We start from the raw sequence: 9,000 nt of genomic DNA, 5'->3' as shown, positions 1-9,000 counted from the left end.
TTTTTTTGACATAAAAATACAAAAGCCAGAGATAATAGAAGTGACATTGCTTATTCACAGAAAGGAGAAAAGGGAGGTTGGGGTGGGAAAGGTACTAGTTTCTATACCCAGCAAAAATATGACAAAAATAATGATGAAATAAAGACTTTTCCCAACAAACACTAATAATCCATTGCCAGTTCTGATGCACTACAAGAATGTTGACAGATAGCTTCGGGCAGACAGACTATAAAACCAGACACAAATTTTGATTCATACAAAGAATTGAAGAATTTTAAAGATAATAAATGAGGGTAAATATTAAAGCATGTTTTTCCTTATTTTTACTCTTGTTAAAAGATGATTGAGGCTGGGGCTATAGCTCAGTCGTAAAGCGCTTGCCTCACATGTGTAAGGGACTGGGTTTAATCTTCAGCACCACATAAAAATAAATACATAAAAAGATATTGCGTCCATTTACAACTAAAAAAATTTTTTTTAAAGAGAGAGGAGAGAGATAGAGAGAGAGAGAGAGAGAATTTTTAATGTTTATTTTTTAGTTATTGGCAGACATAACATCTTTGTATGTGGTGCTGAGGATCGAACCTGGGCCGCACGCATGCCAGGCGAGCACGCTACCGCTTGAGCCACATCCCCAGCCCCCCAAAAAAATTTTTTAAAGATGATTGGCCTTTTAAATAAAAAAATAGTAACTATGTATTGTGGGTTTAACACATGTAAAAGTAAAATGTAAAATAATAGCACAAAAGATAGGACAGAGGAAATCAAAACATACTTATTATATGAAGGTTAAGTATAAAGATGCATAATATGAATGCAACTAATAAGCCAGAAGTAGAGACTAAATTTAGTAATTGCCCAAAAACTTCAAAAGAACACAGGAAAAGAAAAAACAAAAACTAAGCAGAGATGAAACAAGCAAAAAACAACTAGCAAGATGGCACATAGAAATCCAAACACATGAATTACTACCTGCAGCATTAGTGGTCTAACATTTTAAAAGTGGAGTGCCAGGTGCCATAGTGAACACCTATAATCCCAGGGGTTTGGGAGGCTGAGGCAGGAGGATTGCGACAGCCTTAGCAACGGTGAGGTTCTAAGCAACTCAGTGAGACCCTGTCTCTAAATAAAATACAAAATAGGGCTGGGGATGTGGCTCAGTGGTTGAGTAGCCCTGAATTCAATCCCTGGTACCAAAAGAAAAAAAAAAAAAAGAAAAAGAAAGTGGAGACTGTCAAATAAAGAAAAATCCCTCCATAAGGAGGCTGGATTAAGTATAAAGGTGTGGAAGTATTAAAAGTTAAAGAATGAGGAGACGTGTGGTACTATGAAAACACTACTCAAAAGGAGGCTGGAGACTTAGCATCAAACAAAGCAGACTTCAGAACAGAGAATATTTCCAGAGTTAAGAGAAGCATTAAATAAAAAGCATCAGTTCAACAAGAAGACATAGGAATCCTAAATGTCTTTTTACCTATTAACAAAACCTTCATATACATAAAGGACAACTGATAAAAAACAAAGGAAACAGCCAGAGGAATGAGAAGTTATGCTCCATTTGTGTACAATGTGTCAAAATGCATTCTACTGTCATGTATAACTAATTAGAACAAATAAAAAATTTAAATAAATTTTAAAAATTAAAAAAAATCAAAGGAAAGATATAAACAAACCCACAAATATATATGGAGACTTAACATGTCCTTGAGAGAATACAAGAAAAAAAACAAAAAACATGACAATGACATAGATGCCTTGAAAAATACTAATCAACAAACTAAACCTCACTGACATCAGAATACTTCATCCAGAAGCAGCAGAAATTTTTTTTTCCTAGTGCACATGGAAAATTCAATACGCCAGACCATATTTGAGCCATAAAATAAATCTTAACAAATTTAAAAGAATTGAAATAATACAAAATACATTCTCTGAACAGATTGGAACTAAATGAGAAATTAGTAGCAGAAATAGAGTTGGAAAATTTCCAGGGATTTAGAAATTTAACAACATATTTGTATATAACCCCTGAGACAAAGAAGAAATCACAAGAAAAATTACTATTTTTAATGTCATAAAAATGAAAACACAACATATCGAAATTTGTGGAATGCAGCTAAAGTTGTACTTGGTGGGACAATTAGAGTTTTAAAGTGCTTGTATTTAAAAAGTAAACTCTTTAACCAATGGTGTAAGCTTCTGCACTAAAAGCTAGGAAAAGGGTAAAATCAAAATAAGCAGAAGAAAGGAAACGGTAAAAAGTAGACACCAATGAAACAGGACAGAGACAATTCATGAAATCAAAAGCAATTCTTTGGGGCTGGGGATGTGGCTCAAGCGGTAGCGCGCTCGCCTGGCATGCGTGTGGCCCAGGTTCGATCCTCAGCACCACATACAAAAAAAGATGTTGTGTCCGCCAAAAACTGAAAAATAAATATTAAAATTCTCTCTCTCAAAAAAAAAGCAGTTCTTTGATAAGTTCAGAAAAATTTATAAAATTTGAGCCAGACCAATCAAGAAAAAAGAAGGTACAAAGTATCGACATCAGAAATAAAAGAGGAAATTTCACTATAGATATTACAGGTATTAAAATGATAATAAGGAAAAATTAAAACCAGCTTAAAGCCAACACATTTGAGAACTTAAATGAAATGGATGATTTATTTGAAATTATTTATGTATACTAGCCATGAATAGTTGGATATTGAAATTTAAAGGCAATGTCATTTACAAGCACATTATAAAACATGAAACACAAATAAATCTATGAAATATATGCAAGATATGTACACCAAATGTTTAAATTACTGAGGGAAAATAAAGATCTTTAAAAAATAGAGAGGTAAAGTATGTTTATGGACTAGAGGATTTAGTATTATTATGATAACATTTCCCCCTAATTGATCTATAGATTTAGTGTAGTCCCCATGAAAATCCCAGCAGGTTCTACTGTAGAATTTGAAAAGTGGGTTCTAAAAGTTATATAAAAATGTAAAGAGCCAGGCAGATGGCATACTCCTGTAATCCCTGCCACTCCCAGCCTGAGGCAGAAGGATCACAAGTTTGAGGCCAGCCTCAGCAACTTAGCAAGACTCTGTCTCAAAAATTTTTAAAAAGGGATAGGGATGTATCGCAGTGGTAAATCACCCACAGAGTTCCATTCTCTGTACTCCCACCCCAAAACATAAGGAATCCACAATAGCCAAAACAATTTTTAAAAGGAAAAACTAAGAGAACTCACATTACCCATTTTCAAGACAGCACATGATGTTGGCATAACAATGTAACAAAATAAATAGTCCAAATACAAATACCAGCATATGTAGTTAATAGATTTTCAACCAAGATGCCATCGCATTTCAATAGTGGAAGAATTATTTTCAACAATGGAGCTGAAATAATCCACCAAAACTCCATACAGAGAAAAATTTTAATCCTTACCCTTACCATGTACAAAAATTAATTCAAAATATATCACAGACCTAAACATAGACCCCAAACTGTAACCTTCCTAGAAGGAAATATAAGAGGAAAATCTTTATGACTTCAGCTTACACAAAAATTTCCTCAATAGAATACCAAAAAACAAAGCAAAACAAAACAAAACAAAAAACATGAACTATCACAAAATTTACAAATGACATCTCTTAATTAAAATTTTGGTTCTTGGAATGGTAATGTTAAGAAAATGAAAAGGTGAAAAGATAAGCCACAGACTTGGAAAAAATATTTGGAAAAAGGATAAAAGTGCAGACCTAGAATATATAAAGAACCCTTTCAAATCAATAATAAATCTGCAACATAAGAAATATGGGCAAAATATGTAAACACACACTTCACCAAGGAGAATGAATGGATGCAAATTAGCACATGAAAAGTAGTTCAACATCTTTAGCCCTTAGAGAAATGCAAATTAAAGCTACCATGAGATTCACTCTACACCTACTACACTGATTAAAATTAACATGCTGTTAACTGCAGAGAAAATGGAATCTTCATACATTGCTGGTAGGAACACAAAGGGTATATAACCCCTTTGGGAAATAGTTTAGCAATTCCTTATAACATTTAATATGCATTTACCATATGCTATCAGACCCAGTGATCTCACTCCTAGTATTTATTCAAAGAAAAATAAAAAACATATGTCTTCTCAAAGGACTTATATGTAAATATCATAGCAGCTTTATATATAATAGCCCCAAACTGCAAAGAAACCAAATGTCCATCAACTGGTAAGGGGATAAACAAATTGTCATATAGCTAAACAACTGAACATAAAAAGAAATGAACTGATAATATGAATGCATCAAAAGCATTATGTAAAATGAAAAAAAGTCAGTCACAAAGGTCTTCTTCTTTATGATCCTATTTATATGAGTATTGGCAAAGACAAAACTATAAAGGCAAAATCTCAGGTCAGAGGTTGCCAGGGAGTGGGTATAGGGAGAAGAGATCAGCTTCGAAGGGGCACAAGGGGACATTTGCAGTGATGGAAACAGTCAACAGGTTATGGTGGTGGTTACAAAACTGAAAACATTTGTCAAACTCACTGAACTGTAAACTAAACTAAAAGATGTCTTATATATACTTCAATAACCATGATTTCTTTCTTTCTTTCTTTTTTTAATGGACACAATACCTATATTTTGTTTATTTAGTTTTTGAATGTGGCGCTGGGGATCAAACCCATGTGTGCTAGGTAAGCGCTTTACCACTCCACAACCCCAGTCCAATAGCCATGATTTCTTAGAGGGCTTAAAAAAAAAAAAAAATAGGTATGGAATTCATGCAGCCAGCAGCAGTGCCCGAAATCATGTCGGGGATACTCAACCCCTGGATACTTGACCCTGGCTCTGCCACCTGCTGTGTCCAGAAGCTGACCACCCAGAAATGGGTTCTTCTTGGAGTCCCTGCTTCACTGCATCACTGTGCAAAGTCTGGAGTGGAGACATCCAGTTGGCAGAGCCTGGGTCGTGTGCCCATTCTTAACTGAGGCTGGGAAAGAGGGTGTTTCACTCTGTCAGCTTCTATGGTGTAGCAGACCGAATTCTACAGTGGGGAACCCCTCTGACACAGGAAGCAAGTTCCCCACCCGCTCTCCAGCACATTTCTTCGCTGGATAGCCAAGAAGAGTGAAAAATATTCACTATTCCTCTCATAACATGACCCTGATCAAGAATTTTAAATATATAAAAAAATAAAACATATATATTTATTTAAATTTTTTCAGTTGTAGTTGGACACAATGCCTCTATTTTATTTATTTATTTTTATATGGTGCTGAAGCTAGAACCCAGCGCCTCACACATGCTAGGCAAGCGCTGTACAACCCCAGCCCCCCTGATTAAGAATTTTAATTAAGATGAATGTCCAATACTTGAAGGATACAATCAGATCTCTCCACTTGGCACACAAAACCTAATCCTACTCTGTCTTTCTAACCTCTCACCCCACCACCAGGCTGGCTCTGATCACTCAGGAACGGTCCTTGTCCTCTCAAATTCCTCCCTCTCACAGCTTGGGCACTGTTTTGCTTGAAAGGTCTTCCTCCACCATCTGCATCAGAGACGCTCCCACTCACTCGGGAGCCCTCCTTCAGCAAAGCTGTGCCAAATCCAAGGGCAACAGGAACCAGGCACTCAGGACCCTCCCGTCTACCACAGCATTTAGTAGGTATAAATGCATGGTGATGAGAAGCACTCTTCTCTAGAATCAAAGCAGAAGCTTCCTGGGAGCAAGATGTACTTTAAAAATAAAATAAAATTAAGAACTGGATTCATAAATTCCAAAGAAGGAACAAAAAGCAGGGCGCAGTAATGCACCCCTGGAGTTCCATCTGCTCAGAAGGCTGGAGTCAGTGTGGATGGAAGGCCAAGATGCAAGGATCACTTGAGCCCAGGAGTTCAAGATTGGCCTAGTCAATGCAGCAAGACCCCACCTCAAGTGTATGTGTTGGGGGGAGGGGGTCAGAAGTAACAAAATTTGGGATGTTTGCCAGAAAATCCAAACCAATGCATGATCTTTGGCCCTATTATCTTTATTCCTCATGGTGTCCTGAACATTCTCCCTGAGCAAATAAGACAAGTTAAGACGTATCTGAAAACTCTAAGCCAAGAAACACGGAGAAATAAAACCCTCACCCATGCTAAAGGGGTCCAAGACCAGGTTCTGTCTGAGATGGAAACATGGTGCTGACAATTAGCAAAGCCAATGATTAAAGAGCAAAATTACTTCCTGCAAAACGCAAGCAAAATACCCCAGGGATACAGTTGATCCGCCACTCAAATCACTATTTAGTCTTATTTCCATCCGCACTGACTCCAGGCAACTACATGAGATCTAAAGAGAGGGACATTCCAAGGCAGATAATTCCAGGAAGAGCATTCTGGGGAGGGTCTTGATGGAAAGAATTCTGTGTGTGGCAAACAGACCCCCACATGTACCTCCCACATCTCCCATCCCTAGGCTGTGTCACTGGAGGTGAGAATTCACTGATCCACCTAAGCTTGACCTTAAGTCCACCTTGTACTCCTTTCACTATGTGGACATTCTTCCCTCCACAAAGATCCCTTCATGGTAATGTATTCGGTCTTCCTTGTTTAACATGGCTGCGTGCCCTTTGCTCTCTTTCATCTTTGCTTTTCTTTCTATACTAGCCCTCTGGGCACATAAGGTTTTTTTATCTTGTTTGTGGATTTTTCAATTTTGAGGTTCACTTGGAGGGTTTATTGAAGTCTGTAATGAAGTCCTTCAATTCTACTCCTGCAATCATGTGGGCACACAAAGCGCACGCACACACACACACACACACACACACACACATTGTATATTGCCCTTGTGAGATGGGCTCCAGTAATGCTAATTTCAACTGACAGACTACTAGTAGGCACTGATGGCCAAGAGGTGACAAGAAAAAAAGAAATCAGAAAGAGGAATGTGCTCAGCCCAGGTTGAATGAGTCAGGGTGGGCATGAAAAGGCCAGAGGCAGAACCAGGGATAACTGAAGCAAGGGCCCTGCTCCTCCTCCCATCTATGACAAAAACTTCTATGAATGCCATGCTAGATTGCCCCTGCCTGGCCACCTCATGGGCCCTGAAAACAGCTCAGGAGAAAGAGAAACAGCCCCATTTCTCCAGCTCCCAACAACCATACCTAAGAACTTTCAGAGCAGAACTTAAAAAAAAAAAAAAAAAAAAAATTCCCCCACAAGGGAGAAAGGCTAAAATCATTAGCAAAAGAAAATCCCAAGAGATATCACTGCTTTCGCAAACAGCCTCTCTAGGCTTGGGAATGAGTACCATATCCATTTTGTACCCGGAGAGGAAAAAAAAACTTTTATAACCTTACAAAAAAGTTACACAAATAACACTATCCCCTTTGTTGGTTTCTTTTTCTTTTTTTTTCAAGGGTTGTTTTGAAAATAGATAATTTTACTGATCCAAGAGCCAAGAATTGTTGCTCTGTCTCGAGGAGCTGCTGGATGCCCTTCTTGGCAGAACTATTTGTTTGCCTAAGATTATGCATATTTGCAGGGGACATAAAAAAAAACGAGCTCTGGATTAGAGATGGCCCACCTGAGCAGGGGATGCTTGGCGCTGATGCCTGTGGCTCTCAGGAAGCACCAGCCCACTCCCTCACTTGCTCCCTCTTTCCTCAAATCAAAACTCTCCCTGAACCAGGATGCAAAGATGGATGTCTTTACAATCAAGTTGACCAAGTAAATGATTCACAGAAAAGGCAGACTGAAACTGCTGATGTTGAGAGTCAGGAAAGAAGAGAAGTCAGTAAGCCACTAGGCAAAACTCAGCAATTTGGCTGTTAGAGGCTATTATGTCCAACAAAAGGACAAACCAGAAAAAGAAATGAAGAAACCTACATAAAAACATTAGTTTTAAACATACACACACAAACACACACACACAAACACACACACGGACACACACACATACATGCACCCACACAAACATCCAAAGTAGTTAGTTCTACTTCTAACATTTCCTACTCCATCTCAAAGGAGATGTTTCTGATTAACCAGAGGAAATTGTTACAGAATCAATGCTGCTCTGAAGTGTGATTACATTATGCAAAAATAATAGGATACAACCTAGTGGGAAGGGAACTTGAGCAGCACATAAAGCTTACGCTTTGATGCAAATCTGCTTGAATCTGAAGTACAGAAACTTTTATAAATGTGTTCTCCTCAATCCAAAAACACAAAACACGCAGCTTTAAGAGAAAGGACTGAAAAGCAACATCCTTCAAGTAAGAATGCAGCCCACAGATGTTCTTTGTGAGGCAGTTATCTGGGAGGGAGGTCTGTGTCTTCTGCTAAATGACAAGCCTGAGCAGTTTTGAGTTCTCTTCTCTTTAATTATGGCCACTCAGAATAGTAATTTTGATATTGAATTTTCTTCCCTAACAAAAGGAAGAAAACTAAATCTTGGGGAAATGTGTAGTGTTGAATGCCAGACGTTTTTACACCCGCACTTTCCGTGTTCAATTTTTCTCTGCCATACCGCCTCAGAAATAACCAGTCTGGCCATCAGTGGTGAAGTATCTCAGATGTAGAGACTTGAGCTGGACAAATAGCGATTGACTTATCCATAAGAACAGACACACACAGTTATAACCTCTTTCTGGAGCATGCCCTTCCTGCAAATCCTGTCCACAAAGTAATTTTCTAAACTGAGGGAATGTTTTCAAATTTGGCACATCAGGATTTAAAGAATGAGCTGAGGGTCTGTACTCGTTAATTTACAAAAACACATCAATTTTATTAGTTTTGACCTGAGAAACAGCTTGGGAACATGAGAGGAAGCAGAAATGTGGGCATGTTGATTCTTTAGAGACCCTGCCAATCAGCAACTCCGGTACCTCAACACGACAGCATTCTTCGCTATTTTCCTTGGAAGACCATCAGAGTGCGCAGTGAGTATGTCTTATCAGCTTCCAGGTGTAGGCAAAGGGCCCAGCCACTTCAAACAGGGAAGCAGCAC

This window comes from Marmota marmota, unplaced genomic scaffold (genome assembly GCF_001458135.2).
Source record: "Marmota marmota marmota unplaced genomic scaffold, marMar, whole genome shotgun sequence".
In the NCBI taxonomy this organism is placed as follows: Eukaryota; Metazoa; Chordata; class Mammalia; order Rodentia; family Sciuridae; genus Marmota; species Marmota marmota.
The sequence above is the reverse complement of the archived record's forward strand: the minus strand, read 5'-3'. Positions refer to the sequence as shown.